Below are 23,335 nucleotides of genomic sequence, written 5' to 3'. Positions count from 1 at the left end.
CAAAACTAGACGTTGAACTGACGTCTATGCCCAGTGGGGAGGGAATAGGGCTCTCGTGCTGCCACAATGAAATAATACAATCGCTATAAATAACTGGAGCGGTGACGCACGCACCCACTAGCACATGTTGATTTGTGGTTAAGTAGTAAATTATCCCACTATTCACATATATAGCCTATTTCTCATCTGAGTATCCTGGTAAAGTGCGTACAACGGTTCAGCACCATGGACAGCTCCCGCGTCAACTCTCTTTCATACTGTAGCCTACTGCTACCCTCATAAAGAATGAGCCGGTAAGTAATCAAGTCCCCTCGGTTATCACTAGAGGGTCCCGACACAGTCATTGACTGTGATTGTATTGAATGATCTCCGCAGTTATAATAGGCTATGCCTTGACCGCACCATAGGCTATTTGAAGCACAGCCGCACAACCGCTGTGATTTTGACACGCCCTCCTCGCAGCCTGGCTGCACGCATGGCCGGAGGACGACCACGCTATATAACTGCACAACCACAAAACATGACCACAGCCTTGCTTCAATGGTATTTCGTTGAAATGCTGAACACTGATACTAAAATGTGATTATTTGAGATTTAAAACTGAGAGATTGCTTGTATTAACTGTGCTCCTGAGTGGCGCAGTGGTCTAAGGCACTGCATCGCAGTGCTAACTGTGCCACTAGAGATCCTGGTTCGAATCCAGGCTCTGTCGCAGCCGGCCGCGACCGGGAGACTCATGGGCGGCGCACAATTGGCCCAGCGTCGTCCAGGGTAGGGGAGGGAATGGCCGGCAGGGATGTAGCTCAGTTGATAGAGCATGGCGTTTGCAACGCCAGGGTTGTGGGTTCGATTCCCACGGGGGGCCAGTATAAAAAAATGTATTCACTAACTGTAAGTCGCTCTGGATAAGAGCGTCTGCTAAATGACTAAAATGTAAATGTAAATGTAAACTGTCCAAAATGAGGAAAATAGTTAGTAATGAATTGTGTGTATGCATGTGTGAGCGATAGAGAGCATCCAGATCTAAAAATGGACGTCACAAAGAAAAATAAATCCATGCCCCATGACTGATTGACAGACAGGTGATGCTACAGAGGCACGAGAATGAGGACAACTCTATAGCTCTATATTCCTAAACACTATAACACACCAATCATGGCTTATATAGTGGCACTGCGGCCCCTAGGGGCCATGCCTGACAACCTTAGCCTCCCTTCCAGGCAGCAGTGCCACTATATAATCTGCGACGCATGGTAAAGCTTCGAAGATGTGACCATCTGTCATTAGTGGTGCAGGGGAGGTAAATCCCTTGGCGTGACTTGCACTGCCAGTGTTTGGCAGATCCCATTTCAAGCCCCACTGACGTGAAGATGGGTGTCACACATCTTCTTCCACCACTGGCCAGTGCTGTGCTGTGCTGCTCTACCTGTGGCCATCTCTCTGTCTCTCTCTGACTGCCACACCATCTATGTGTGAGTAGGCCAGAATGATGGTGCTGTCATCTTGCCTGGCTACCCAGACTCCTTGCTCTGGCCAAACGCTACGCCACGCCCACGGACGTTAGTTTCTTCTCTGCAATGAGTCTGGATCTGAGTACCTCCCCCACCCTTCACCGAATGTGAACACATTCGGGATCGTCTGATTGGTCCAGAAACCGATGGGTTGGGCCAGAGCCAGAACACAAGAGGGTAAAGCAGCGGTTTGAAAATTCGTAGCCTCTGCCAAGTACACAACAACTGGATGTTCCGGTTTTCAGGGGAAATAGAAAGAGAGCCTGTGGTGTGGCTTACACTTTTGGACATTAAGAAGGCAACACTCCATCTTAACTCCTCCTCCACATTTACTGGATTGGTTGAACAGTGCAGAAGAGAACCTCCCCTGGCAGTTTTTTTTGTCAAGACCAGTATGTAGGGAAACTAGTTTTAGGTGTTTCTTTTCAAGCCTGCTACATTGGGTTAGAAAATGTGTCATTGGCTTTGATACTCTGATTGGTTAAAGACGATCCAATCGCTGACAATGCCCCTCGTGCCCCTCGCTACCACAAACAACTTCAATGATGGCAGTCTCAGACTAAAGTATGTAACGAACGACAAAGTAGCGGAATAATTTAGTGTGAGTTGTCAGGCTAGCTGTCACCTGGTGCTGGATCTTCTCCTAGCTCACCTGTCACATCATAAACACAACACACTGTGGAGGAATGGCTCACTCCGTACCAACCAGAAACAGAATGTCCTAAAGGCAGTTTGGGCAAATGTCAGATGGTCCATCTTTTGCCCAGTGGGCCTGTCTGAATTGCAGGTTTTTGCGCATAATGATTCTTTGGATAACAACGGGGGCCTCAAGAAAAAAATGGCCTGTGTGGTGGCCTCGAGGAAAAAAATGGGCCGGTGTGTTTGCAATGCCCGGGCCGATTTCTGGTCCCTGGTACCAACGCTACTGTAGTGGAGAACCTCAAAAATCTATTTATTCTCATTAGATGGAACTCATTAAAGAGCAGGGCTGCTGTTAGCTGTTTAGGTTTTGCCTGGTTGAAATAAGGGCTCCCTCACAGCACCAGGCACAGCACCCACATTATCTCACCCATGTTTTATAGCTGCGCTTCCTACCTTTACCCCTCAGCTCTTGATTTGAAGTAACTGAATAGGTACATTATTCATAACTGTCTGCAGCAATGATGTCTCACACATATTCATGTTTATCATGTGGAATTCTCACTTTCAATTACTCCACCATAGATCCCTATTAAAATATTTCAGCAGTAAGCATATTAGTTATTCAAGAGAGACCACTGCTCTGTGGAGGAGACATCCCTCCCTATGCAACCACAATTTAATTACTGCTGTCTACTCTTATTGATTTGAACAGGCACTCTGTCAAAGGGATAGCTATGCCTAGCTCTGAATCCCATAATGAATTCCTCCTAATGATTTACAAGGTTCATTTTTTATGACAGGAGCAATCATACAACTCCACTGTCCTCTTGAATCAGTTGTATCAGTGACAACCAGCAAATACTCATCTGAATGTATTGTCCCTTACTGTTAAGTACTGGACACAATACAAACTCACTAGTCTTTTTTATTGAAAAGATGTTTAAAACGTAGATCATTTCTTTATCATAAAAGAAAGCAGTCGTTAAATATAAATTTGTACTGTATTTTAAAAGATACAGATGACATTGTCTATTCAAAGCCCAGTGTTGCATCAACTATCTGGGCCATATCTACAGTCTGAAATATTAATAGAGCAGCCCTCAGCATCATACGTCATCAGAACCAGGCAGGCTGCTGTGATCCTCTCCTAAAACACATGATAATTCAATGGATACAGTCTATTTACTGTAATGGATTCACATACTATACTAGAATTACTATATGTACACTACCAGTCAAAGGTTTGGACACACCTACTCATTCAAGGGTTTTTCTTTCTTTATTTTTTATTTTTTTATTTAATAGTGAAGACATCAAAACTATGAAATAACACATGGAATCATTTAGTAACCAAAAAGTTTTAAAACAAATCAAAATATATTTCAAATTTGAGATTCTTCAAATAGCCACCCTTTGCCTTGATGACAGCTTTGCACTCTTGGCATTCTCTCAACCAGCTTCAGCTGGAATGCTTTTCCAACAGTCTTGAAGAAGTTCCCATATATGCTTAGCACTTGTTGGCTGCTTTTCCTTCACTCTGCCGTCCGACTCATCCCAAACCATCTCAATTGGGTTGAGGTCGGGGGATTGTGGAGGCCAGATCATCTGATGCCGCACTCCATCACTCTCCTTCTTGGTAAAATAGCCCTTACACAGCCTGGAGGTGTATCGGGTCATTGTCCTGTTGAAAAACAAATGATATTCCCACTAAGCCCAAACAGGATGGGATGGTGTATCGCTGCAGAATGCTGTGGTAGCCATGCTGGTTAAGAGTGCCTTGAATTCTAAATAAATCACAGACATTGTCACCAGCAAAGCACCCCCACACCATAACACCTCCTCCTCCATGCTTTATGGTAACTACACATGCGGAGATCATCCGTTCACCCACACCAAGTCTCACAAAGACACGGCGGTTGGAACCAAAAATCGCAAATTTGGACAAGCAAGTCTCTTCTTCTTATTGGTGTCCTTTAGTAGTGGTTTCTTTGCAGCAATTCGACCATGAAGGCCTGATTCACACAGTCCCCTCTGAACAGTTGATGTTGAGATGTGTCTGTGACTTGAACTCTGTGAAGCATTTATTTGGGCTGCAATCTGAGGCTGGTAACTCTAATGAACATACTCTGCAGCAGAGGTAACTCTGGGTCTTCCATTCCTGTGGTGGTCCTCATGAGAGCCAGTTTCATCATAGCGCTTTATGGTTTTTGCGACTGCACTTGAAGAAACTTTCAAAGTTCTTGAAATGTTCTGTATTGACTGACCTTCATGTCTTAAAGTAATGATGGACTGTCGTTTCTCTTTGCTTATTTGAGCTGTTCTTGCCATAATATGGACTTGCTCTTTTACCAAATAGGGCCATCTTCTGTATATCCCCCCTACCTTGACACAACACAACTGATTGGCTCAAACGCATTAAGAAGGAAAGAAATTCCACAAATGAACTGTTAAGAAGGCACACCTGTTAATTGAAATGCATTCCAGGTAACTACCTCATGAAGCTGGTTGAGAGAATGCCAAGAGTGTGCAAAGATGTCATCAAGGCAAAGGGTGGTTATTTGAACAAATCTCAAATATAAAATATAATTTGATTTGTTTAACACTTTTTTGGTTACTACATGATTCCATATGTGTTATTTCATAGTTTTGTTGACTTCACTATTATTCTACAATGTAAAAAATAGTAAAAATAAAGAAAAACCCTTGAATGAGTAGGTGTGTCCAAACTTTTGACTGGTAGTGTATATTCTACAGACATATCCTATTCTAGAATATACCATCCTGTAACAAACATATACATAAACTGAGTTTCAGATCAGTCTGACCTTTCTGTCAGAAGGGTTTGGGTTCATTTCATGCTTGCTATCTGCAATGATTAGATATATTTTTTTTCTTTTTTTTTAATAGTCATTTAGCAGACGCTCTTATCCAGAACGACTTACAGTTAGTGAGTGCATACATAATTTTTTTATTTTTTATATTTTTTTCATACTGGCCCCCCTTGGGAATCGAACCCACAACCCTGGCGTTGCAAACGCCATGCTCTACCAACTGAGCTACATCCCTGCCGGCCATTCCCTCCCCTCCCCTGGACGACGCTGGGCCAATTGTGCGCCGCCCCATGAGTCTCCCGGTCGCGGCTGGCTACGACAGAGCCTGGATATGTAAGACATACACAGATGCAGAATTCAGAGGTGATGAATATTGAAAAAAATATATATCGATCAGCAGGTCTGGTTGAAAACATGCTCATCATTCTGAATTTGAATGAAATGTGATCTGTTTGTCAAGCGAATAATCTTCTTCCTTTGTTATTAATGACAGCCGTAGTTGCTGAGCAACAAACCCCAACATTTCAAACAGATTGAGTGAGGACCTGCGGTGAGACAACATGCCATTGTGACAGTTCGGTGTGAATAGTAAGAGAGCTGCCATGCTAAAAGTGGGACAGTAGCCTTTGCTATCTAGAGCCACTCTCTCTCAGACTGGCATCTATCTGTAAAGATGGTGACACAGGGAGGCTTGTCCACTGAACCAAACAAGGCTTGTCATGAGAAGAGGCTTCGTCTGAAACTTTATCAAACTGGGTTAGACGTCTTGGATTTACAGTGCCTTCAGAAATTATTCATACCCCTTGACTTATTCCACATTGTTATAGTGTCAGGGCGTGTGTAGGTGTGGTGTAGGAAATCAGATGCAGGACGCAGACGGTAGGTTCCAAAAGCTGTATTCCGACCCAAACACAGGCAACAGGGCAACAAAACCCAACAGCTAAACTACGCCCAAGGCGTGTAGGCAAAATGCGCACAAACAGGTGCGACAAAATATGTAGTGCACGAAACAAGTGCAAACGAGCTCCAGCGCAGTGGAGAGAAATATGCTCAACCGAGCAAACACAACACTGACGAAAACAATCACACACAACACAAGACAAACACAACGAGAAACTTATAGGACACTAATCACGTAAAACAGAAACAGGTGTGACACAAACAGACAAAAGCAAACGAACATGAAAACATAAATCGGTGGCAGCTAGAATTCCGGAGACGACGAACGCCGAAGCCTGCCCGAACAAGGGAGAGAGGCAGCCTCGGCCGAAACCGTGACAGTACCCCCCCCTTGACGCGCGGCTCCAGACGCGCGCCGACTCCGGCCTTGGGGACGACCCGGAGGCCGCGGCGCAGGGCGCGTCGGATACCCCCGATGGAATTCCGTCAGGAGCGACGGGTCCAAGATGTCTCTCCTCGGCACCCAGCACCGCTCCTCCGGACCGTACCCCTCCCACTCCACTAGATACTGAAGACCCCCTCTCCGACGTCTAGAATCCAAGATGGATCTCACGGTGTACGCCGGTGCCCCCTCGATGTCCAACGGGGGCAGGGGGGTCTCCAAGATCTCATGTTCTTGGAGCGGGCCTGCTACCACCGGCCTGAGAAGGGACACATGGAACGAGGGGTTAATACATTTATACTCCACTGGCAACTGTAATCTATAACAAACCTCGTTCAACCTTCTCAGGACTTTAAATGGCCCTACAAACCGCCGACCCAGTTTCCGACAGGGCAGGCGGAGGGGCAGGTTTCTGGCAGAGAGCCAGACTCGATCTCCAGGTGCGTACACAGGCCCCTCACTGCGGTGTAGGTCGGCGCTCGTCTTCTGTCGACGTATGGCACGCTGCAGATGGACGTGTGCAGCGTTCCACGTCTCCTCCGAGCGCCGCACCCACTCATCCACAGCGGGGGCCTCGATCTGGCTCTCATGCCATGGTGCCAGAACCGGCTGGTACCCTAAAACACACTGAAAAGGGGTTAGTTGGGTGGAGGAGTGGCGAAGAGAGTTCTGTGCCATCTCAGCCCAGGGCACATATCTCGCCCACTCCTCCGGCCGGTCCCGGCAGTATGTTCTGAGAAACCTGCCCACATCCTGGTTTACGCGTTCCACCTGCCCATTACTCTCCGGGTGGTAACCCGAGGTGAGACTCACCGAGACCCCCAACCGCTCCATAAAAGCTCTCCAGACTCTGGAGGTGAATTGGGGACCCCGGTCAGCCACAATGTCCTCGGGCACCCCGTAGTGCCGGAACACATGAGTGAATAGTGCTTCGGCGGTTTGTAGGGCAGTAGGAAGACCCGGCATGGGGAGCAAACGACAGGCCTTAGAGAACCGATCCACAACGACCAGGAGTGTAGTATTCCCTTGAGAGAGGGGAAGGTCAGTTATAAAATCCACCGAGAGGTGGGACCATGGTCGTTGTGGAACGGGCAGGGGTAGTAACTTACCCCTAGGCAGATGTCTAGGCGCCTTACACTGGGCGCACACCGAGCAGGAGGAAACATAAACCCTCACATCCCTGGCCAACGTAGGCCACCAATATTTGGCACTAAGACAGTGCACTGTCCGGCCGATACCCGGATGTCCAGAGGAGGGTGACGTGTGAGCCCAATAGATCAATCGATCCCGACACTCGAGCGGAACATACTTCCGACCCTCCGGGCATTGTGGTGGACTAGGGTCGGTGCGTAATGCCCGCTCGAGCTCAGAATCGAGCTCCCACACCACCGGTGCCACTAGACACGACTCCGGCAGTATGGGAGTGGGCTCCACGGACCTCTCCTCCCCGTCATACCGCCGAGACAGTGCATCTGCCTTACCGTTTTGTGACCCAGGGATGTAGGTGATCTTAAAAGAGAAACGGGTCAAAAACATACTCCATCTAGCCTGTCGAGGGTTCAGCCTCCTCGCTGCCCGGATGTACTCCAGGTTACGGTGGTCCGTCAAAATGAGGAAAGGGTGTTGAGCCCCCTCAAGCCAGTGCCTCCACACCTTAAGGGCTTGGACCACAGCTAACAGCTCCCTGTCCCCTACGTCATAATTTCGCTCCGCCGGGCTGAGCTTCTTGGAATAGAAGGCAACGGGGCGGAGTTTAGGTGGCGCGCCTGACCGTTGGGACAGCACGGCGCCAATACCGGCTTCAGACGCGTCCACCTCTACCTGAAATGGTAAAGAGGGATCCGGATGCGCCAGCACCGGAGCCGAGGTGAACAGGTCCTTCAGCTTCTTAAAAGCCCTGTCCGCCTCGACTGACCACTGCAGACGCACCGGGCCCCCCTTTAAGAGAGACGTGATGGGAGCTGCCACCTGCCCAAAACCCCGGATAAACCTCCGGTAGTAATTCGCAAACCCCAAAAACTGCTGCACCTCTTTCACAGTGGTTGGTGTTTGCCAATTACTCACGGCTGACACTCGGTCTACCTCCATCTTCACCCCTGACGCAGACAACTGATACCCCAAGAAGGAAATCGACTCCTGGAAAAACAGACACTTCTCTGCCTTCACATACAGGTCGTGCTCCACCAGCCTCCGCAACACTCTGCGCACCAGGGCCACATGCTCGACACGGGTAGGTGAGTACACGAGGATGTCATCTATGTACACCACCACTCCCTGTCCCTGCATGTCCCTGAAGATCTCATCCACGAATGATTGGAAAACTGACGGAGCATTCATCAACCCGTATGGCATGACGAGATACTCGTAATGGCCCGAGGTGGTACTAAAGGCTGTTTTCCATTCATCATCCTTCCTGATGCGCACCAAGTTGTACGCGCTCCTGAGATCTAATTTCGTGAAGAAACGCGCCCCATGCAACGACTCAGTCATGGTCGCAATCAGCGGGAGTGGATAACTATACTTCACCGTAATCTGATTGAGACCACGGTAGTCGATGCACGGACGCAACCCCCCATCCTTCTTCTTCACGAAAAAGAAACTCGAGGACGCGGGGGAAGTGGACGGCCGTATGTATCCTTGTCTCAGTGATTCGTCTATGTAAACCTCCATAGCTTTCCTCTCCTCCTGAGACAGAGGATACACATGACTCCGTGGGAGCGCAGCTCCTGCCTGAAGGTCTATCGCACAATCCCCCTGCCTATGGGGTGGCAATCGCGTCGCCCTCGCCTTACTAAACGCGATAGCCAGATCCCCATACTCAGGTGGAATGTGCAATGCGGGCACCTGGTTTGGACTTTCCACCGAGGTAGCCCCTAAGGAAACGCCCAAACATCTACCCACACACTGAGCAGACCACTCCTTCAGAGCCCTCTCCTGCCACGAAATAACGGGGTTATGGGTACTTAACCAGGGCATGCCCAGCACCACCGGATACGCAGGAGAGTCAATCAGAAACAGTTGTATTATCTCCTGATGACTCCCCTGCGCACACATCCTAAGTGGCGCCGTGACCTCCCTGATTAAGCCCGTACCCAACGGACGACTATCTAGGGCGTGAACGGGAAAAGGAACTTCCACAGGGAGAAGGGGAAACCCTAACTCTAAACAAAACTTCTTATCAATGAAATTCCCAGCCGCGCCTGAATCTACCAGCGCCTTACACTGGGAATGAGGTGCCACCTGCGGAAAACACACAGGCATACAAAAATGGGCAACAGTGAGCTCTGGGTGAGTGGGGCGCCTACTCACCTGGAGGGAATCCCCAGTGCGGGACCTGTCGTCATCTCCCCGAGGAGGCCATCCCCAGCACCTAGCCGCGGTGTGTCCTCCCCGACCACAGTTGGTGCAGTGGATGGACCCCCCACTCTGCCGACTCCTCCTACCTCTAGCGCCAGCGCCCCCGAGCTCCATAGGACACGGCTCGGGTGCGCTGGAGGATGGAATGGACGGACCCCCCTCAGGACGTCCGCGGGTAGCCAATAGGTTATCCAACCTAATTGACATGTCGACCAGCTGGTCGAAAGTGAGACTGGCGTCCCGACAGGCCAGCTCCCGACGGACGTCCTCTCTGAGGCTACATCGGTAGAGATCGATGAGGGCCCGATCATTCCACCCTGCATCTGCCGCTAGAGTACGGAATTCGAGTGCGAATTCCTGGGCACTCCTCCTCCCCTGCCTAAGGAAGACCAGACGCTCCCCCGCCGCTTTCCCCTCCGGGGGATGGTCGAACACCGCCCTAAAGCGGCGGGAGAACTCGGTGTAGGTAATGGTCGTGGCGTCGATCTTCCTCCACTCCGCGTTGGCCCACTCCAACGCTTTACCGGCCAGGCAGGAGATTAGGGCGGACACGCTCTCATGCCCTGAAGGTGCCGGATGGACTGTGGCCAGGTACAGCTCGACCTGGAGCAAGAACCCCTGACACCCAGCCGCTGTCCCGTCGTAAGCCCTCGGGAGAGATAGTCGGACTCCTCGATGTTCCGGTGCTGGAACGGGCGGGCTGGCCGATGGTGCTGGCTGGGCGGGCGGTGGTGGAGGCGAACCCCAGCCTCGGAGTGTGGAAATAACCTCCTGCAGGGCGTTCCCCATCTGCAGGAGTTGCTCCTGCTGATCCCGAACCTGGGCTTCCAGTCTTGTCTGGGCTGCTTCTGCTCCTGCTGATTCCATGGGTGGTGTGTGATTCTGTCAGGGCGTGTGTAGGTGTGGTGTAGGAAATCAGATGCAGGACGCAGACGGTAGGTTCCAAAAGCTGTATTCCGACCCAAACACAGGCAACAGGGCAACAAAACCCAACAGCTAAACTACGCCCAAGGCGTGTAGGCAAAATGCGCACAAACAGGTGCGACAAAATATGTAGTGCACGAAACAAGTGCAAACGAGCTCCAGCGCAGTGGAGAGAAATATGCTCAACCGAGCAAACACAACACTGACGAAAACAATCACACACAACACAAGACAAACACAACGAGAAACTTATAGGACACTAATCACATAAAACAGAAACAGGTGTGACACAAACAGACAAAAGCAAACGAACATGAAAACATAAATCGGTGGCAGCTAGAATTCCGGAGACGACGAACGCCGAAGCCTGCCCGAACAAGGGAGAGAGGCAGCCTCGGCCGAAACCGTGACATATAGCCTGAATTCAAAATTGATTAAGTTGATTTTTTTCTTTCACTCATCTACACACAATACCCCATAATGACAAAGTGAAAACATGTTTTTAGAAATGTTTTCAAATGTATTGAAAATAAAATACAGTGGGGAAAAAAAGTATTTAGTCAGCCACCAATTGTGCAAGTTCTCCCACTTAAAAAGATGAGAGAGGCCTGTAATTTTCATCATAGGTACACGTCAACTATGACAGACAAAATGAGAAAAAAAAATCCAGAAAATCACATTGAAGGATTTTTAATGAATTTATTTGCAAATGATGGTGGAAAATAAGTATTTGGTCAATAACAAAAGTTTCTCAATACTTTGTTATATACCCTTTGTTGGCAATGACACAGGTCAAACGTTTTCTGTAAGTCTTCACAAGGTTTTCACACACTGTTGCTGGTATTTGGGCCCATTCCTCCATGCAGATCTCCTCTAGAGCAGTGATGTTTTGGGGCTGTCGCTGGGCAACACAGACTTTCAACTCCCTCCAAAGATTTTCTATGGGGTTGAGATCTGGAGACTGGCTAGGCCACTCCAGGACCTTGAAATGCTTCTTACGAAGCCACTCCTTTGTTGCCCGGGCGGTGTGTTTGGGATCATTGTCATGCTGAAAGACCCAGCCACGTTTCATCTTCAATGCCATTACTGATGGAAGGAGGTTTTCACTCAAAATCTCACGATACATGGCCCCATTCATTCTTTCCTTTACACGGATCAGTCGTCCTGGTCCCTTTGCAGAAAAACAGCCCCAAAGCATGATGTTTCCACCTCCATGCTTCACAGTAGGTATGGTGTTCTTTGTATGCAACTCAGCATTCTTTGTCCTCCAAACACGACGAGTTGAGTTTTTACCAAAAAGTTATATTTTGGTTTCATCTGACATTCTCCCAATCCTCTTCTGGATCATCCAAATGCACTCTAGCAAACTTCAGACGGGCCTGGACATGTACTGTCTTAAGCAGGGGGACACTTCTAGCACTGCAGGATTTGAGTCCCTGGCGGCGTAGTGTGTTACTGATGGTAGGCTTTGTTACTTTGGTCCCAGCTCTCTGCAGATCATTCACTAGGTCCCCCCGTGTGGTTCTGGGATTTTTGCTCACCGTTCTTGTGATCATTTTGACCCCACGGGGTGAGATCTTGCGTGGAGCCCCAGATTGAGGGAGATTATCAGTGGTCTTGTATGTCTTCCATTTCCTAATAATTGCTCCCACAGTTGATTTCTTCAAACCAAGCTGCTTACCTATTGCAGATTCAGTCTTCCCAGCCTGGTGCAGGTCTACAATTTTGTTTCTGGTGTCCTTTGACAGCTCTTTGGTCTTAGCCATAGTGGAGTTTGGAGTGTGACTGTTTGAGGTTGTGGACAGGTGTCTTTTATACTGATAATAAGTTCAAACAGGTGCCATTAATACAGGTAACGAGTGGAGGACAGAGGAGCCTCTTAAAGAAGAAGTTACAGGTCTGTGAGAGCCAGAAATCTTGCTTGTTTGTAGGTGACCAAATACTTATTTTCCACCATAATTTGCAAATAAATTCATTAAAAATCCTACAATGTGATTTTCTGGATTTTATTTCCTCAATTTGTCTGTCATAGTTGACGTGCACCTATGATGAAAATTACAGGCCTCTCTCATCTTTTTAAGTGGGAGAACTTGCACAATTGGTGGCTGACTAAATACTTTTTTTCCCCACTGTACATATCTCATTTACATAAGTATTCACACTCCTGAGTCAATTCATGTTAGAATCTTCTTTGGCAGCGATTACAGCTGTGGGTCTTTTTGGGTAAGTCTTGTGGTTACTAAAAGAAACACTTTTGCTGGTCAATGCTTGTGATGATAAGAAGATCCGCCGACACTGTACTCTGTTTTCAAAGGTTTATTATAACAAAGGTTCCAGCATCAGAATTTGACAGACACCTGCAGATGTCTGGAAAACAGCCCGAGCCAATCTGATTAGCTATTCTTCCCCTATTGTCCAAGACATGGCATTTATATCATACATGACAGAGCATGACGTGATTCCAACACACCAATCCCTAGTCTTTTTCACGTCTCTCCCCATATCATCTTTCCATGAACATTAGTAATGCTTTCCAGATGTTTTCAGCAAAGTAGAGTAAAGGTCATCTATTACACCATTTTGCCACATCAGCAAAATCTTAGGGCCAAGTTCCCTCTATCACACTTTCTGCAACAATCAGCATTTCTAGACTGTTTAAGATACTACATATTCCCCCCTTCGAGACTAATTAAGTCTCGAAAACAAAAAGAATAGGATTATGACAAATAACAATTCTTGCTCTTGAGTAACTTTAACAATAAACCAAAATTAATGGAGATTAAACACATGTTTATATAGACACATTTTTGTATGTAGTGTAAATACATTATTATGGAGTGTAAATAAATTGTTATGGAGTGTAAATGAATTGTCATGGAGTGTAAGTGAATTGTCATGGAGTGTAAGAGCGAAAAACCTGTCTGGCAGCTTTCATTCCAAATATCCATCAGTCAGTCAAGACAGGAAAATTCTCTCACGGCCCCTCTGCCCTAGGCGACCACCTAAGTACTCCAGATCAATTCACACATCTTCATGAATACATTTTAAGCTATGATGCAATTGAATACATATGAAAAACCCCAGCAAACAAAATACAATCAAAATGTCCACATTCAGGCTGGTCGACCCATCGGACCCTCCTGTGGATTCTCTCTGTCCTTGCCTAGACCCCATATCCCTAAACTTCAACGAAATAAACAAAAACATCTGAGGTCCCCACATGTACCCAACACAGAAAACATAATTGTTCAAAAATTAATACAGAAAGAATATAACACTGGAATGTAGTCCACTACACTTCATCTCCTCCACAGTGTCGTCTTTCAATGCGACGTTGATGATGGAATCGGAACATTTCCACTCCTTCCTTGTTCCACTTCCTCCAGTCCATTCATATTGTCCATGTTTGAGTATTTGAGTCCCTCTACATATTCCCCCATATGCTTCTGGAAGAAAAGAAAATACCAAACAGTATCTTTTGCAAAACAACACATGCAAATTAAAATATCAATGTCAACAAAAATTGATATATAAAATTAGATATAAAATGAATGATATTCCATTTCCCCCTTTGATTCATATCAAAACACTAAATATCACAATAATATGTAAAGACGTGAAAAATGATCGGATATTTAAAATGGATATCTATCCATCAATACTCCATCTAGCTCTACTTGTTTATCTCCATCCAGTTCAGTAACAGCTAACAACGGCATCTGAGTGTTGTCCCAGGCATCACAACTCCAACCCATCTCAATATCATAGCCTTCGCAAAAGTCAACAACAGAGTACAAAAACAAAACATAACACACAGCGCTATAAGAGCTGCTACCAAAATCTGAACTATCACTGCTCCCACTGGGCCCAACTGATCTTGCAACCAAGCCTTCGCTGACCATCCAGCTCCTTCTGACTGACCAAACGCATCCCTTATACTCTTCAATGCATCTATAACACTAGTGATATTATCGGAACTATCGGGGATCAAAGTATAACAATCATCTCCCGTCAGATTCATAGCCACACATAAGCCACCTTGTTTGGCTAAAATATAGTCAAGAGCCATGTCATGTTTCAACAACGTCAGTCTGTGACTTCTCTGAGTATTTGACAGAAGATCAAACCCTCGTATTGTTTCATTTGCAAAACCCTGCAAAGTATAGGTAATATTATCAATGTGATCTGCCAAAAATGTTACACCATACCATGGAAAAAGTCCAAGTCCCCACTTCTCTCCTAGACTTATCCTCCAATGGTAGGACTCCAACTTATTAAATTGTGCCATTTCCCTTTTCACCCTATTTCCAGACCTAGAATCAGATTTAGCAGTGTCCGATGCCTTTCCCTTTTGGATAGTATAGACCTCATATGGAAGTTTCAACGTCGACATGTAACAACATCCTGTCCATCCATAGGGTAAGAATATATATGCTTTATCACCACAAACCCACCAAATATCTCGAAAATTCCCAATAGTCACATTTCCAGGCAAAAGCTGATCTTTTACCATCAAAGTCCTTCTATTCTTACTAGATGGAACATGAAAAGTTACTTTATATGTCTCACCACTAACCTTACGTTCATGCTTATCCAAAGTCATCATATACTCATCACAATCTGATATACCCATAAACATACCTGGTCCATCATATGTTTTATTTGAACAAAAGCAGCTTCTAGCCCTTATTGGTTTTACCTCCAATGCTTCAGGAATCGCTGTTAACTGATTTTCATTCTGATCTAACAAATTGACATAGGGTAATTCATTTAACCAAGAGCAATTAAACTTAGGCCTAAACAAATGTCTTGACAATGACATCATCATATCTGTTACTGATTGTTGCTGATACAACAACCATGATAAAGCATAAGATTGACACGCGGTTGATAGAGGTTGAGCCACTGTCTCTAAGATTGAACCCCACGTACCTGGTGATGGAATTCTCAGCAGACATGGACCCTCAAGATTCCTCACTGATCTTATAGAATGAGTTAACTGCTGGAACCATAGATTCCTACCTGCCCATCCATCTTTAATTTGCAAAACAGAAGAGTCAAATCCATATGCTTTCCATTTAGTTTCTCTCTTCCCTAACGAGCGGTATTGATCAGATATATGTTCTTGTCTTCCATCAAAATCCAAGAACTCATTCTGTACCCCCGGGATAGTATTCTCCACTATTTCAGATGAATGTACATGATTCACTGCTACCATCTGTTCTCCTGTTTCAACACTATCCTTACTACCATTTACAGCACTCTCCATCTGTATCACAGACTTCTGAGTCACGTTTACTACATCCTTTAGTTTCAGGAAAGTTGTTATTGGTGTCTGTGTCACATTTCCGGGGCTTGTTATCGCTGTTGTAACATTCATTTCTTCCAAAGTTATTGTTAAAATAGTGGCTTTAGTTGATGTATTAACACTTTTGATTAGGTCTAGTGGCAAAGTTACAGATGTCTTCTGTGTATTATTTATTGTTGGAGTAGCTACTGTAGTATGCTGCTCCTGAACTCCTTTGGTAGCTGTGGAAACTTCAACAGACTTTAAAGTTTCTATCATAAGCGTCACCTTCCGGGTTACATAGCCTTCTAACCAGTAATTCTTAACCGGAACAAATTTGAATGCTGGCTCTAAATAAGTACAAGTATATTCTCCCTGATCTTCCCATGTAATATTACGCAAAATGAGTGAGCAATCACTCATAACCCTTTTCCATTTCATATCGTTGTACAAAATATACTTCCTTTGGCTAGGTGGCACAGCTTCTACTTCTAGTCCTGATAACAACAATTCTTCTCCATAATTATCTCTCCACGTGGGAGGAATATCACCACCCCCACTCCGTCTCTCACATCTACAAGGAAGATGAGCTGTACCACCCATCCTAGCCCTAATGACAATATTTTTGTCTAAAATTGGTGTTGGAACGAGTTTCTGAGGCGCCATTGTAATGAAATGTGATACATTTATAGCTTTAACAGCTGTCAATGTTGAAAGAGTTGAATTGCTTCTTACTGTTGTTGCATTAGGTTGGAGTGTTGATGTAATAGTTGTGGATTCATCTATTTTCCCTATACCTTGGAGCTCTTTACTTATACTTCCATCTATCACCACTAGTGTCACTACATTAACTCTTAGTCCCGACTCTAATCCCTCACTTTCAAACTGTGGATTATAAAAAATACATTTATAATCGCCTTGATCCTCCTGCTGGGAATTGTACACATAGAGAGTACAATCACCCTCAATCTTCATTCTTCTCTTATCATTCAGCAACGCATACTTTCTCAATGCAACTGCTCCTAATAGATCTAAACTCCTGCCATGGTTGTCTTCCCACTGAACTCTAAATTTCCCTTCACCACTGTTCTCTCTCGTGCACTGGCATGGAAGCTGAGCTGACTTTCCTAGGGTTACTTCTACCCTAGTTTTCGTAACGTTTTGGTCTGACTTTTCTCCTAACTGGTCTGGGCCTACTTTGTCTAACTGAATCATCAGCTTCTCCTGTAACAGAGTTGCCCTTGGTGATCTCCGTGGTTTCACAGTCCACTGACGTATTCCCTGTTGTGTCTGGGACGTATTGAAAGTCAATGTCCCCAAATCTCTTTTCCTTCCCATCCATTGCAGAGTCATCTCTGGCATCATCAGAAGTGTACACATTATCATCAATGTTGTCCATAACATGAACAATCTCTCCTTCCGGGTGTTGACTCTGGATATTGTCAGGCATCTTGCCTTCCACCTGTTCTTCCCTATCGTCATCCTGCTCTCTTGAGCCTTCAACATCCTCTCTCTCTATGCGTGGCACCACTTCTCCAGGTGCTTTAACGCAATGTGACAAATGATACCACGTTGGAGATCCTTTAACCTGCACAGCTGTTCCAGTACTACGAACAACCTCAAATGGTCCCTCACGGCGTTCGTTATACCACTTCCTTCTAAATACCTTCACGAACACCTTGTCCCCCGGTTGCACTGTACTCCTTTTTTGCTCATCAAGCTTCTCCTGCACCTCTTCTTTTCTTTGCCTGTCAGAAACATACGTGGACAGCTTTTTATGAAAATTGGCCATATATGTAACGTATGCTCTCATTTCATCTTCCAGGAGAGCCAAGCTTGGACCCTTTCCGCTTGTTCGCAAACAAGGCGTAGGCATCCTTCTTCCTGTGACCAGTTCATGGGGTGTCATACGTAGATCACGCAACTCACTTGAGCGACACACCATTAATGCTAAAGGAAGCGCCGCTATCCAGTTTAGACCCGTATGCTGGCAAATTTTGATAATGCGATTTTTCAAGACACCGTTCATTCTTTCACAAATCCCTTGACTTTGTGGGTGATGAACTGCTCCTAGACGTTGCTTAATTCCCAATTTTTGCAACGTCAATTTCACTGATTTATCCACAAATTCTTTCCCATTGTCTGAGGATATTCGGTCGGGAAATCCCCACCTGCTTATGACTTCTTTGCACAAGAACTTAGCAACCGACTGAGCATCCTTTCGCTTGGTTGGACAGGCCTCCGGCCATCGTGAAAATCTGTCAACAACCACCAACATGTACCTTTTCCCATCAACTGGTTTTATCATATCAACAAAGTCGATAACCAACTCACGCATAGGACCTCTCGGTGTAGGAATGTGGCCAGGAAGAACAGTCACACCCCGGCGAACATTGTTTTTCAGACAAATTGTGCACCTGCCTATGACATGGTCAATTTGTTCAAGCAAATATGGTGCCCAACAACCATACTCCTTTGTGATCTTTCTTTTAACCTCCCCCCTTGCAACATGAGCTAACCCATGTGCTTCCTGAATCATCAGACCTAATAGGTCTGGAGGCGCTACTATCAACCCCTCATGGTTTCTCCACAGACCAGTAGCATCTTTGACGGCACCTCGGTCAAGCCATAACTGTTTGTCGATCGTAGAAGCAGCTTCCTGCATCAAAATCACATCCTTAAGCGTCATTTTGTCTTCCAAGTCCACTGCATGAGTGACCAGAAAAACTTTGCCCAATTTGTCCGCTCCTGTGACGGCTTTTGCAGCTTCATCAGCAGCTTTGTTCCCTTGTGTAACTTTCGACACATCTGTCCTATGAGCTGCACACTTAGCTATCGCTATCTCTGTAGGCTTCATCATAGCGTGTAACAGTTTCATTATTTGCGCATGATGTTGTATCGGAGAACCATCCGTTTTCTTAAACCCTCGACCTTTCCACACTGCTCCGAACAGATGACATACACTATGTGCATATGCTGAATCAGTGTATATCGTCACTCGCTTTCCTTCTGCTAACAAACATGCTTCTGTTAGCCCCACAAGTTCAGCAAGTTGTGCAGACGCAGGCTGTGGTATTACTTCAGCCTTCTCGACGACAAATCCAGTTCCTTGGGCTTTGACTACTGCATAGCCAGCGCACAACTTGTCTCCCACACGATAACAAGACCCATCAGTCCAATACTCCAGGTCTGCTTCACGTAATGGAAAGGCTTGCAAATCTGATCGAAGCCTTGAGTATTTCTCTGCTTCCTGGACACAATCATGTGGTTCACCATCCTCTGAAGTTGGCAAATTCTCGGCTGGATTCACCGTATCACACCTTACTAGGGTGACATCTTCCTGCTCTAAGAGCCTGTGATAGTCTCTGAGCCTAGGCATAGTCAATGTATATTTCCCAAAGTTCAGAAGATTTCTGAGACTATGATGGGTAAGAATTGTTACTGGGTAACCCATTGTAACGGATGATGCTTTGTTATACATTGAATATACTCCCACCATTGCTCTGTAGCACAGTGGTAGTCCTAGTTCTACTTCTGAATAGGCAGTAGAGTAGTAGGAAATAGGCTGAGGATTCGTCCCTGTGCCTGTCGGCTGACAAAGAACTGCACATGCATATTTGCCTCCAGTAGAAGTAGACACATATAGCAGAAAATTCTTAGAGTAGTCTGGTAATGTGAGTGCAGGTGCCTCCTGCAACCTCTGTTTGATCGTTTCAAATGCCACAAGGCCTTCCTGTGTCCAGGAAAGATTGCTATGGAGTTGACCATTTCCAGTATCCTTTACCATAGCTCTCAAAGGTCCTGTCAAACTAGCATAGCTCTCAACCCAAGCTGAAGAATATCCAGCAATACCAAGAAATGTCATCATCTCTCTGACAGTTCTAGGCTTCGGAGCCTTACGAATAGCTTCCAATTGACTATCCGAAATGCTTCGATTTCCGTGCGTTATTGTCTGACCCAAATAGACAACCTTCTCCTGGCAATATTGCAACTTTTTCTGTGAAACCTTATGTCCCTTTTCTGCCAATACCTGTAGCAGTTTAATTGAGTCTCTATGACATGTTTCCTTATCCTGTGAGCAGATAATTATATCATCTACATACTGAATGACAGTGCTTTGCAATATCTGATCTATCCCTACCAGATCTTCCTTCAATACTTTATTGAAGATGTGCGGGCTGTGCCGAAAACCCTGTGGTAAACGATTGTACTCATAGAACTGTCCCTTATATGTGAACCCAAATAAACCCTGACTCTCTACACTAAGTGGAACACTAAAAAATGCACCACATAAGTCTAACACCGTAAAATGTGTCGCATCAGGAGGAATTTGGGCTAACAAAGTATGCGGGTCTGGCACTTCCGCTGGAAAGTCAGTTACTACCTCATTCACTGCTCTCAAGTCATGAACCACACGATAAGTTCCATCTGGTTTTTTCACAGGTAACAAAGGTGTGTTACTCTGAGGATTTTTTGTTGTCCTTAAAACAGTTGCTTTCGAAAGTCCTTCAATTTGTGGTTCGATCCCTTGGATTGCTTCATCTTTCAATGGATACTGATTCTTCCAAGGAGGTCTGGCTCCTGGTCGAAGTTCAACTTTCACCGGTTGGGCTGATTTCACAAGTCCAATATCGGTACTGTGTTGAGACCACAGAAATTCTGGAACTTGTTGCAACATCTCCTCTTTCATAGGGTCTGAATCCATCTTCACGCTGCAAATAGATTCGTGTGTTATCCGTACAGCTTGTGGCTCTCCTTGTCCTTGAGCCGAAATCATGATTTTGAGAAATCGATGATCTTCAGTCCTCCAGATCGCCAAATTCTCTTTCATCGGTATGAAAACAGGTTTCTCTGCTTCTGTCATCATTTCTCCTATTTGCTTCTGCTCATAGCCTTCAGAAACCAACAAGGTCACATGTGGCACACTCTTCTCAATCTCAAATTCTTTATCCAGATAATCGTCTGTGTTTATCTTCATAGCTGCTCCTTGTGGTCCTAAAATTATGCAACATGAGGTAAGTTGAACTTTCTTTGGTTGACGACTCAGCCATTCCTCTGAGTCCGATTGGGCAGCATTCTTGAAATACTTGAGCGTACAATGAGATGGATATTCCGGAAGCCTCGCATCTGGCATGTTTGTCACAATGAATTTCTCCCATATCTTAGCCTGCTTCAAAAAATCTTCACTGAGATTTCCAATCCAGAATACTGAAGAAGAATCCATCTCAGTTGTCATTGACAATTGGTAAACATTTTCCTTTGGCATCTCTACCAGACAGCCGTCTGGTGTACATTTTATTGTACAGTTCAACTTACACAATGCATCTCTTCCCAACAATGCAATAGGTGTATGTTCTGATACTAGTATGGGTATTGTAATTTTCTGATTTTCATAGCAGAGCTCAATTGGTTCCGTAAGAGGAATCAGCTGTTTCACTCCCTCAAATCCGATTGTCCTAATTAGTTGATTGGACATAGGGAGATGTGTAGCATCTTCAGGCCGAACACAGGTAAAAGCAGCTCCGCTATCCGCCATCACTTCCAATGGTCGTTTGTTTACTTTTACCTCAATTGTTGGATCTTTTTCCGGTCCTGATGCTACCAGCTGACACCCCCCTTTCGGATCTTCTGGGCACCTCTAGAATCCTTGCTCCGGGCCCCTATAAGGGTTCACCGGTCCTCCAGATGATCTTGACTGGCTCCTGTATCTTCCTCTGAAATTCCCTCTGGTGTTACCTTCTGGCCCATTACACTCACGGGCAAAATGACCAACCTGTCCACAATTATAACACACTTCTGAAGATTGCAAGAAGTGTGGCTTGAATCTTCCTCCTCTTCCTCTTCCTGAACCTTCTCGTCCTCTTCCTCTCCAATTCTGTCTCTGTCCAGAAACTGGCTGTGGATATGAAACAACTGGTACCGCTATTGGTGTCTGGTACAATTGTGGTTGGAACTGGTTTGGTTGAAGCTGTGGCAGTGATTGTTGATTTGGTTTACCCTGGTTCTGCATAACCAGAGCTTGTTTTTTCTCCTTCTTATTCTCCACCAGTTGTATTTGATTGAGTTTTCTGAGAGTTTCTTGGTCCTGTTCTTTCTGGTTGTGTTCCTTTTTCCGGTACAGATCCACTTGATGGGCTATATGATCTGTATAGACGCCTTTTGTCATGCTTCCAAGTCCAACCACTTCTGCCAGTTTGCTCCTTACCGGTAAGGGCAGTCCCATCTGTAGTTTAGCTCTCAAGATTGACTGCTCAATTTGACTCACATCTGGATCATTTCCGGTAATATTTCTCCACACTTGATGAACTCTTGACACGTAGGCTCTCGGATTTTCTTGTTGTCCTAGTGGGTCAATCAGAATGTTGTCAGGATGCACATTTGTTGGAAACGTATCCTTCAGTGCTCTCCACAGCCGATTCCTGCTTGCAGCCAACAATTCAGGATCATTCACAGCAGTTCCCACGTATCTATGAAGTCCAGCTCTCTGAAAAATTTCTTCCATGCCTGGAATCCCAAGGAGATTAGCCAAAAGTCTCTTAATGTCTCCTATGGCAGACTGTGTTCCCACCGTAATTTCTTCCAACTTTGAAATCCAAGGATATGCTCCATCTTGAAGAGTAGGCAGCTTCTCAAGTATATCTGACATATCGGTATTCTGCAAAGGCTTATATTCTAGGTTTTGTCCTCGAATGATCACCGGCATAATTTTCTTACTAGTGCCATCTTTCCTTGGCCTCAATGTATATCTCTTTTCAGATTCTTGGGATTCTTTTCTCAGCAGCTTCTTGAGTCGGTCTTCCAGTTCTTTTACTTCTTCTAAATCATTGGCCTTATACAGGTATGATACGCATCGGTCTATATCACTTTCTATTTCTTCTGTGTTAGTCATTGGAGGATAAAATCCTCTTGAACATGAAGCACCTTTAGTCTCCAAATCTTCATCGCTGTCTCCATCTTCATTTTCACCAGGGCTTGAATCGCTTGTATTCTTCTTTTTCCAACTTCCATCACCCCTTCTTTCCGCTCTGGCCAACCTCTGTCTGATGACAGGGTCATATCCACCCATGATCTCTTCTGAATCACTCTGATCATCATCATCATCATCATCATCATCATCATCAGGTTCCATCCTCCTTGATCTCACTCTACCCTTAGTCTCCAGACGTCTCGTTGTCTTCCTGCCTTTGGAGTTTGGATTCATCTTTATGGTCGTTTCTGCTTGTCCCCTCTCTATTATTCGTTCATCCTCATCTCTGATGCAATAATCACCTTCCTGAATGATCACTGGAAGCTGAGGATAAACGTCCTTAAACTTGGCTTCTTTCTCATAAGGTGGGGGTGTTTTTGCTGAATCCATATATGAGAAAGGTGTATTGACTTCTGCAATCAGTTTTTCTGTCACCTTCACCTCTTTTGCCATTTTCTCTGCACCTCTGTCTCT

The sequence above is a fragment of the Coregonus lavaretus genome (assembly GCF_964263955.1).
Source record: "Coregonus lavaretus genome assembly, chromosome: 23".
Lineage (NCBI taxonomy): Eukaryota > Metazoa > Chordata > Actinopteri > Salmoniformes > Salmonidae > Coregonus > Coregonus lavaretus.
This window is presented reverse-complemented; position numbering follows the sequence as displayed.